Below are 11182 nucleotides of genomic sequence, written 5' to 3' on the forward strand. Positions count from 1 at the left end.
TCCTCCTCCAAGTCCTTCGTAGAAGATTGTAAACACCAAGAGTAGTGTCCGGCTCTGCAAAATAAGTTTCCACATATTGCCATAGAGAGAATAATATTGACACAAATCAAATCTGCCGATGTATCCCATAGTGCGTCATCACACTACGGCCAAGTCCTTTACTCGAATCGTTTTTACTTTTCCTCCTCAACATGTTTTGCGAGGCGGTTTCCTTGGCACGTCTTGTCAAAGCAGAGATCGTGTGCCCTTTTTACGGGATTCTCATCAATACGGACGTGGGTAACAAAACCGCGCCATTTGTCACGACGCTTGGGAGACAAGCGAGTTTTACTAGGCTGGTGGGGACACACAACCGCATCCGCCCATATAAGGGGATAAGGATCCACCTTTTTACCTACGCCTTCTTCCTCCTTTGTCTATCCATCTCCTACGCACTCGAGCTCCAGTGCCCAAGCCCGCACTTCCCACCTCAACCTTCTCCAGCGATGTCCGGAGCGGGAGGCAAGTGGAAGGTCTCCTCCGTCACGGAGGGCGACGTCAAAAAGCTTAGGAAGGCCGGATACTTGTCCAAAGACATCGCACACCGGCTTCCCGAGAAGAGGCAGCTCCTCCCCACCCCAAGGCCCCACGAGAGGGTAGTATTCCTTCCCCACTTCCTCCGCGGACTGGGTTTTCGACTTCACCCATTCGTCCGGGGGCTCATGTTCTACTACGGCCTGGATTTCCACGATCTGGCCCCGAACTTCATCCTCAACATCTCGGCGTTTATCGTCGTGTGCGAGGCTTTCCTCCGTGTCCGCCCCCATTTCGGCCTCTGGCTCAAGACCTTCAACGTCAAGCCCAAGGTGGTGTGCGGCAGCCAGGCGGAGTGCGGAGGCGCCATGGCGGGCAAGATTGCCAATGTCCTGTGGTTCGAGGGCTCCTTCGTAGAGACCCTAAAGGGGTGGCAAGCCGGGTGGTTTTACATCACCGAGCCACGCGGTCCGAAATGGATCGCAGCCCCCGAGTTCCGATCCGGACCCCCCACGCGGCTCATGTCCTGGAAAGAGACGGGCCTATCGTGGGGTAACAAGGAAGAGGTGACCGGACTGAAGACATGCATCTAGTCCCTGGTAAACAAGCCAATCAGGCTTGTAAATGTAGTCCAGGTCATGCTCGTTCGCCGAATCCTCCCGTGTCAACAACGGGACATTACTCTATGGGAGTTCGACCCGGCACAGCACCGAACCCTTAACAGGCTCTTCGACACGACGTATGAAGACGTTTGGAAGGCGCTAATCAAAGGTGCCGAGGCTCCCGCATCCGCTTCCGAGGACCGCGGATACAGCTCGCAGCGTCACGCTAGCGAGGTAAGCTATTTTCGCCTTTTACATGATGTTCAGCTTTCTTCATAGTTTAACTCTATGCGGGATCTAAATTCCCTTACCTTTGACAGGCTTGGCGGGCGATATCCGGACTGATTAACTGTCCGGCTCCGCTGCCCGAAGACCCAGCCCCAGCTCTACTAGTGAAGCTGCTGGCTCCGGCGCCTTATGTGGTGCCGGAAAAGAAGGATAAGAAGAAGTAGACCACGGGGACTCGAAAGAGTGCCCGTAACGTGGTGGTGTCGGACTCGTCATCCGACGAGTCCGCGATGCCCTCCTCCCACGAAAACGAGGAAGAGGAAGAAGAAAACTCTCCCCCCAGCAGAGGGAGGAGAGAAGAGGAAGGCTTCCCCAACGGGGAAGGCCGAGGGGTCTAGGAAAAGGAAGACCCCTTCGCCGGACTACGCCCCCAACGCCGAAGAGGGCAAAGAGGAGTGTCCAAACATGGCCAAGCGTCTGGCGAAATCGTAAGCTCGGATATCAGAATAACTCATGATGTTCCTTTGTTGCACAGCTTTCCCTAATGTCGAATGTAATTATGCAGTCTGCCCCGGGCCGAATTCAACGAGTTGTCGAGCGGCTCCCTGGATTCATCGGACGTGAACCAGTTCTGCCCGCTGTCTCCCCCCGCACTGCGGACGACGCCGAAGTGGCGTCGCGGCAAGCTCCGGGGCAGGAGGCGGTGGTCCTGGAGGAACCGCAAGGCAACCTCCCGGACTCCAGGAGTAAAGGGGACAAGACCCCCCAGGGCTCCAAGTCTGGCTTTAAGCCGGACACCGTGCCGGAATCTTCAACAATTCCGGACCACGGTAGGCGAACTCCTTCCAAGAGGAGCAAGCCTTCTGAGCCGGCAGCCTCCGTCCAACCAGAGGTGCCGGACAATCTGCTGGAGGTGCTTGAAGGCGCCTCCATCGACGAGGAGCACCATACTATTATGAGTACGGTGATCCAGAAGGTTCAGTCCGCCAAGAGCGGACTGACTGAAGCTTGCGCTAGCCTTCTAACAGGCTTCGAGGTAAGTAAAAATATGTAAAAATATTACCGCATAGACAGTATCCCCTGATGCTCTGTTTGGCGTTCGGAAAGAAAAGCCGAATAGAGGATCTATTAAATTTCGCAGGAGTCTAACAACAAAGAGTCAATATGCGTACGCAGGCTTCGCTGCTAGCCACCGCCGCACTGACTGTGGAGGTGGGTGCCCTGAAACAGGGACTCGAGCGGACAGAGCAAGAGCTCGGCCTTGCCAAGCGGCAACTCGAGGAGAAAGAAGGTAAGAAATACCTTACAGAAAAAGGTGCCTATAGAGAGGCGTGATTGCAAAAAATAACAGGATTGCACTGCTTATTATAGGGGGCACGACTGAGGTGGCGACCATCAAGCAGGCGCTGTCCGAGGCCGAAAAGAAAACGTCCGTGGAGCACACCGAGCGAGAGAAACTTGGGGCTCAGGTCGGCGAGGTGCAGCAAGAGCTTCAGGCTCTCATGAAAAAACATGAGAGTTTGGAGCTTGAGTCAAAGACCCAAGCGTCCGAGCTCGCGGCGGCCTTTGAGACTGCCAAGTCTGCCAAGGCCGAAGCCCAAAAGGCCCTCCAAGAGTTGGAGGAGATGAAGAAGATAGCAGCGGGTAAGGCATTCTTTATGCAAAGCAGAAATATAAAAGTAAACTACTTGTTACTTACCCGAATCCGGAGTTCAACAGGGGCATTCGTAGATCTTCCCCGCATTCTACCGAGCTGAAGAGGGCAGCTCGACGGAGAAGGTGTTCTGGTCTCAGTATGCTGAGGCCAGACACCCTGTGCCCTTGAGCGACCAGCTGAAACAGCTGGTCGAGCTCCACAAGGCGGCCGAACAGGCCATGAAGGGCTTCATAGTTCGGCTGTGGCCCAGAGAGGCCCTGCCTGGGAGCTACTTCGGGCTAGTGCGGCGGCTGGTGGAGGCCTGTCCAAGGCTCGAGGTCATCAAGCGCTCCGTCTGCATCGAAGGTGCCCGTCGGGCCCTTGCCCGTGCAAAGGTGCACTGGGGGAAGCTGGACGGTGAGAAGCTTGTGAAGGACGGGCCACCGCCGGGGAAGGAGCATCGCAGGCCCGAGAACTATTACAAGGATGTTCTTGCGGGTGCCCGCCTTGTGGCGGATGAATGTACCAAGGATGTAATTTTTGAATAAACTCGCTCGTTTTTATCCTGTGCACTGAAAACTTGTTCATATGCGCTAAGCAATGCTTATTGAATTTAAAATATTACTTTCTGTGCGGCCGTTTATCAAAAATTGAGAGATGGCCAGTCGTCGGCTTCTGCCCCCGTGCCACTAGTGCTGGGGTGTTCGGGATAAACCTGAGCGCACTTTTTCCCATAGTTGGGTCCTTCGAGGGAGGCGCTCAGCACAACGAACCAGGCAATCGGACTATAAATTAGACAGCCTGTTAGATGGTATAGAAGAGGAATACAATCAGTCAGAATGACTATGTAATTTTGAATTGACATGTGTAATGCCTTCTAGCCGGATTGTAGATCGTTTGTCATTGCCGACCTTTTCGCTTCAACCTCGGGACCTGACGGTCCGGAGTGTGTCTGAATACCATAGCGGTTATATAAGAACCTTGGTATGCGTGGAGACCAGGCGTAGGGGTCATTAGTGCTTTATCAGACAAGTGCCCGACTAGTTATGTTATATTACATGGTTAGTAAGAAAGATCTTCCAGAGAGAATAGTTCCGTTAGGGGTTCCTTTCGCTGGGGGGCATGCCCTAAAGTGCATGTCCGGACTGCGTAGAAAGACGCAGAAGAAAAAGCATCTGGGGGCTCATAAAATGAGTAAAAAGACCATCTTTTATCTCACCGACCAAATATTCCCTTAAGAACGCTAGCTTTCGGCTTCACCCAGTCTGAGGTACACATCCGGCTGACCCGACAGTAACAATCGCAGAGGTTCTCCCTTTACCGCCTAGCTGAACAATCGGGAACGTAGGGGTAAGCACAGGAGCCAGGCAACACAGCTTGGCCAAAACTTAAGTCATATCGATGCATATAATGGTGAAGAAAAAGGTACATGCAGAAGTTTGACGCATGTGTTGGGCGTGAAGCCCGTATAAATAAGCTTCTGTTAAAGAAGCCCCCAGGTTTAATGAGCGCGTGTGGCGCGTCACTAGATGAGCCTTTAAGGGCAGAGAGGCTATTTATCAAAGCCGATCAATACAAATAGTGCGGTAAGCAAAAGATATTGGACTATTCAGTATGTCCTGACCAGGGGCAGGTCGCGGAATTGTATTTAAAACAGGTATACCGCTCGTAACAGAGACCACCTGGGAGTTCCATAATGCGGCATAGCTTGTCTGCCTCCCTGGATCTTGCATCATTTGCACGGCAGTCGAATTGCCGAACAGGTCGTCCGAAGTATGGAGTCCTGAAAGTAAGAAAAAATTAAAAAAAGAATCCGGCAGCCCCTAGTATGTTTTAAGCCGTATTTTGGGCATGCCGTTATTGTGCCCCTTCCCCTGTGCCCATGGTATTTCAAGGGCATAGTTATGTACGCGAGGTACTGGTTTCGCTATGTCACGAAAGCTGGGGTTGGGGCCACATTGCTACGCTTGCTCAGAGTGTGCCAGGCGGTCCTGCTGTGGGTTACTCCGGGCGCGCTTGGCAGTGTCTGTCTTTTTAATGGCCGGACTGGAGAATTGCCTGAGAAGGCTACTTTGTACCTCCGCTGCGAGAGCCGCCGTATGCTCCTCCGTACGGAGGGAGTGCTTGGTGTTTCCGTTGACCGTAATTACTCCTCGAGGGCCTGGCATCTTGAGTTTGAGATATGCGTAGTGCGGCACCGCATTGATCTTTGCGAATGCGGTTCGTCCGAGCAGGGCGTGATAGCCACTGCAAAACGGGACTATATCGAAGATTAACTCTTCGCTTCGGAAATTGTCCGGGGATCCGAAGACCACGTCAAGTGTTACTGAGCCTGTGCAGTTGGCTTCTACACCTGGTATAACGCCTTTAAAGGTCGTTCTTGTGGGCTTAATCCTTGAGGGATCTATGCCCATTTTCCGCACTGTATCCTGATAAAGCAGGTTCAGGCTACTGCCGCCGTCCATGAGGACTCTTGTGAGATGAAATCCGTCGATGATTGGGTCGAGAACCAATGCGGCGAAGCCGCCATGACGGATGCTGGTGGGATGGTGCCTTCGATCAAAAGTGATCAGGCAGGAGGACCATGGGTTGAATTTTGGGGCGACTGGCTCTATCGCGTATACGTCCCGTAGCGCACGCTTCCGCTCCCGCTTGGGAATGTGGGTTGCGTATATCATGTTCACCGTCCGCACTTGTGGGGGAAAGCCCTTCTGTCCATTGTTGTTCGGCGGCTTGGGCTCCTCGTCGTCGCTGTGCAGCCCCTTGTCTCTGTTTTCGGCCCTTAACTTGCCTGCCTGCTTGAACGCCCAACAATCCCTGTTAGTGTGATTGGCTGGCCTCTCGGGGGTGCCATGTATCTGGCACAAGCGATCGAGTATTCTGTCCAAACTGGACGGGCCCTGAGTATTCTTTTTGAATGGCTTTTTCCGCTGACCGGATTTATAGCCTTTGAATCCGGCATTGACTGCCGTGTCTTCATTGCTGTCACTGTTAACGCGGCGTTTTTGCTTATTCCGATGTGTCTTGCCTCTTTTGTCCTTGGTATTCGAATTACCAGGGTTCTTTGATAAGTTGTTACTGTGAGCTAGCCAGCTGTCTTCTCCCGCGCAAAAGCGGGTCATGAGTGTCGTGAGGGCTGCCATGGATTTCGGCTTTTCCTGTCCCAGGTGCCGGGCAAGCCACTCATCGTGGATGTTATGCTTGAAGGCTGCTAGGGCCTCTGCGTCCGGACAGTCGACTATCTGGTTTTTCTTTGTTAGGAACCGTGTCCAGAATTGTCTGGCCGATTCTTCTGGCTGCTAAATTATGTGGCTTAAGTCGTCGGCATCCGGCGGTCGCACATAAGTGCCCTGGAAGTTGTCGAGGAATGCGGCTTCCAGGTCCTCCCAAGAACCGATTAAGTCTGCCGGCAAGCTGTTAAGCCAATACCGGGCCGGTCCTTTAAGTTTGAGCGGGAGGTATTTGATGGCGTGTAGATCATCGCCGCGTGCCATGTGGATGTGAAGGTGATAATCCTTGATCCATACCGCCGGATCTATTGTGCCATCATATGATTCGATGTTTACGGGTTTGAAACCCTCTGGGATTTTATGATCCATTACTTCATTCGTGAAGCATAGTGGGTGTGCGGCGCCTCTGTACTGGGCTATACCACGACGCGGCTCGAAAGAGCTATGTCTGTTGTGTTCGGCCCGGCCAGATTTATTGTATCCGGCGTGAAGATCATTGTCACATGCCGTAGGGCACCTGCGCAATCTGTAGATCGATCTTGTTTGTCTTGTCTTATCCTCCAGTATGTCTCACAGGTCGGGCGCATTTTCCCGTGCCTTAGTTGAGCGGCGTCGGGGCATGGCTTGGGTGGAGGGCCGAGAGGCCTCTCTGTCACGGCCGCGAGGTTGCCGGTTTGCCATGCCATGAGCTGGTGATGTAGGTGCTTCCTCCTCTCATCGGGGTAGCGGCCTGCGCTTCAGGCAACTCTTGGAGGGGCGTTCGAGTTCATACTCTTCGGCCGTAAGGACTTCAGTCCATCTGTCAGCTAGCAAATCTTGGGCAGCTCTAAGCTGTTGCTGCTTTTTCTTGAGGCTGCTCGCCGTGGCTAAAAGCCTGCGTTTAAAACGCTCTTGTTCGGCGGGGTCTGATGGTATGACGAATTTGTCGTCATCGAGGCTTGCCTCGTCTTCGGAGGGAGGCGTATAGTTATCATCCTCAACCTCTCGGTCTGCCGCTCTCTCCTGAGGGCTGGCTTCTCCATCTTCCTGTGCCGAATCTTGATGAGGTGGGTGTTCTTTGGTGCTATCCGGGGTAGTATTATCTCCCGTGCCGGAATCACCATTTTTGCTTTGGCGGGATTTAGAGCGGCGCCGCTGATGACAGCGCTTTCGCTGTTTCTTGGGGGCGTCATCCCCCACTGTTCCATCGCCATCTCCATCTTTTGGAGTATCCACCATATATATGTCACATGACGAGGTGGCCTTGCAGCGCCCTACAGGTGCTGGTTCTTGCTCGTCTCCTGCATCGTCGTCCATGCCTTCGATGTCTTCGGAGTCGAAGTCAAGCATGTCGGTTAAGTCGTCGAGAGTGGCTACGAAGTGGGTGGTGGGTGGGTTTTGAATTTCTTCATCGCCAGGGCTCTCCTGAGAAAGAGAGAGACTTTAGAGAATTCAGGATGTCGCCGAAGGGCAAGTGATGAAAGATGTTCGCGGTGGTGAACTCCATTATCGGCGCCCAATCGGATTCGATCGGCAGGGGCACGGGGGGCTCGGAGTTCGGAGAGGAATCCGGCTCCTCAGAGTCACGGGCCATGCGGAGTGCGGGGCTGGAGTTCGGCTCGATCGCCTCTGAGATCGCAGCCCCTGAGGCAGCATCCAACCGCTCATCCTCGATTGGCGCAATATGCTCTGAGTTAGGAGTCGGAACCGATGCGTGTGCGGCCTCCAAGGCACTGTTCGGTGGCAGAGCTATATCATGCCCATCGAGACAGTGCGGCGCGCTTGGCTGTGGCTCAAATCCGTCGAAGATCAAGTCCCCGTGGATGTCAGCCGTGTAGTTTAGGCTTCCAAACCTGACCTGATGGCCAGGGGCGTAGCTTTCGATCTGCTCCAGGTGGCCGAGCGAATTGGCCCGCAGAGCAAAGCCGCCGAAGATGAAGATCTGTCCGGGGAGAAAAGTCTCACCCTGGACCGTATCGTGGTTGATGATTAAAGGATCCATCGGGCCTAAAGGCGACGACACAGAGGAACTCTCAACGAAAGCACCAGTGTCGGTGTCAAAACCGGCGGATCTCGGGTAGGGGGTCCTGAACTGTGCGTCAAGGCCGGATGGTAACAGGAGACAAGGGACACAATGTTTTTTACCCAGGTTCGGGCCCTCTCGATGGAGGTAGTACCCTACTCCTGCTTGATTAATATTGATGATATGGGTAGTACAAGAGTAGATCTACCACGAGATCAAGGAGGCTAAACCCTAGAAGCTAGCCTGTGGTATGATTGTTGTGTATGGAGTTGATTTCCTATGGACTACAACCCTCCGGTTTATATAGACACCGGATAGGGTTAGGGTTACACAGAGTCGGTTACAATGGTAGGAGATCTTGAATATCCGCATCGCCAAGCTTGCCTTCCACGCCAAGGAAAGTCCCATCTAGACACGGGACAAAGTCTTCAATCTTGTATCTTCATAGTCCAGGAGTCCGGCTGAAGGTATAGTCCGGCTACCCGAACACCCCCTAATCCAGGACTCCCTCAACTGCCATTCGAGTCATATTGGTATAAAACGCATGAAGAAGCTCCATGTTGATGGATCTTTGGACTCACTCATTTTTTGAAAAGTTTGAGACATGTGAACCATGTCTATTGGTTTATACGCATGAAGGAACTCCATGCAGATGGATCATTTGGACTCACTTGATTTTGAATCAATTGAGACATGCAAATCATACCACATGGGCAAGATGACTGAAAGGCCTCATTTTCAGTGAGATGAAACAACAGAGCAACTTGTTGGAAGTAATACATTTGATGGGTGCAATCCAATGAGTGCTGAGGCACGCAGTGAATATCGTTATGCTCTTACTTCATAGATGATTTGAGTAGATTCTAAGTATATTTACTTGATGAAACACAAGTCTGGATTATTGAAAGGTTCAAGTAATTTCAGAGTGAAGTTGAAGATCGTCATGACAAGAGGATAAAATGTCTATGATATGATCATAGAGATGAATATCTGAGTTACGTGTTTGGTACACAATTAAGACATTGTGGAAATTGTTTCACAACTAATGCCGCCTGGAACATCATAGTGTGATGGTGTGTCTGAACATCATAGCTGCACCCTATTGGATGTGGTGCAAACCATGATGTCTCTTATCGAATTACCACTATCGTCTATGGGTTAGGCATTAGAGACAACCGCATTCACTTTAAATAGGGCACCACATAATTCTCTTGAGATGACACTTTATGAACTATGGTTTAGACAAACCTAAGCTATCATTTCTTAAAAGTTTGGGGCTGCGATGCTTATGTGAAAAAGGTTTAGCCTGATAAGCTCGAACCCAAAGCGGATAAATGCATCTTCATGGGACACCCAAAACAGTTGGGTATACTTCCTATTTTGGATCAGGAAGCAAAAGTGATTGTTTCTAGAAACGGGTCCTTTCTCGAGGAAAAGTTTCTCTCGAAAGAATTGGGTGGGAGGATGGTTGAGACTTGATGAGGTTATTGAACCGTCACTTCAACCAGTGTGTAGCAGGGCACAGGAAGTTGTTCCTGTAGCGCCTACACCAATTGAAGTGGAAGCTGATGATAGTGATCATGAAATTTCGGATCAAGTCACTACCAAACCTCGTAGGTCGACAAGGATGCGTACTATTTTAGAGTGGTACGTAATCCTGTCTTGGAGGTCATGTTGCTAGACACCAATGAACCTACGAGCTATGGGGATGCGATGGTGGGCCCAGATTCTGACAAATGGCTCAAGGCCATAAAATCCGAAAGGATCCATGTGTGAAAACAAAGTATAGACTTTGGAAGAACTACTTGATGGTCGTAAGGCTATTGGGTAAATATGAATTTTAAAAGGAAGACGGACAATGATGGTAAGTATCACCATTAAGAAAGCTCGACTTGTCGTTAAGATGTTTTCTGACAAGTTCAAGGAGTTCACTACGGTGATACTTTCTCACTCATAGCGATGCTAAGAGTCTGTTGGAATTGTATTAGCAGTTACTGCATTATTTATGAAATCTTGCAGATAGGATGTCAAAACATTGTTTCCTCGACAATTTTCTTGAGTAAAGGTTGTATGTGATACAACTAGAAGGTTTTTGTTAATCCTAAAAGATGCTAACAAGTATGCAAAGCTCCAGCAATCCTTCTAAGGACTGGAGTAAGCATCTCGGAGTTCGAATATACGCTTTGATGAGATGATCAAAGATTTTGTGTTTATACAACGTTTATGAGAAATTTGTATTTCCAAAGAAGTGAGTGGGAGGACTATAGAATTTCTGATGAGTATATGTTGTTGATCAGAAATGATGTAGAATTTCTGGAAAGCATATAGGGTTATTTGAAAAGTGTTTTTCAATGGAAAACCTGGATTAAGCTACTTGAACATTGAGCATCAAGATCTATAAGGATAGATCAAAAACACTTAATAGTACTTTCAAATGAATACATACCGTGACAAGATTTTGAAGGAGTTCAAATAGATCGGCAAAGAAGGAGTTCTTGGCTGTGTTATAAGGTGTGAGCATTGAGTAAGACTCAAGATCTGACCATGGCAGAAGAGAGAGAAAGGATGAAGGTCGTCCCCTATGCTTTAGATGTAGGCTCTACAGTATGCTTTGCTGTGTACCATACCTAAAGTGTGCCTTGACATGAGTCAATCAAGGGGTACAAGAGTGATCCAGGAATGGATCACATGACAGCGGTCAAACTTATCCTTAGTAACTAGTGGACTAAGGAATTTTCTCGATTGTGGAGGTGGTAAAAGAGTTCATCGTAAAGGGTTATGTCGATGCAAACTTTGACACTAATCTGGATGACTCTGAGTAGTAAACCAGATTCATATAGTAGAGTAGTTATTTGGAATAGCTCCAAGTAGCGCATGGTAGCTACATCTACAAGATGACATAGTGATTTGTAAAGCACACACAGATCTGAAAGGTTCAAGACCCGTTGACTAATAACCTCTCTCACAAGCG

This window comes from Triticum dicoccoides, chromosome 7A, assembly GCF_002162155.2.
Source record: "Triticum dicoccoides isolate Atlit2015 ecotype Zavitan chromosome 7A, WEW_v2.0, whole genome shotgun sequence".
Taxonomy (NCBI): Eukaryota; Viridiplantae; Streptophyta; class Magnoliopsida; order Poales; family Poaceae; genus Triticum; species Triticum dicoccoides.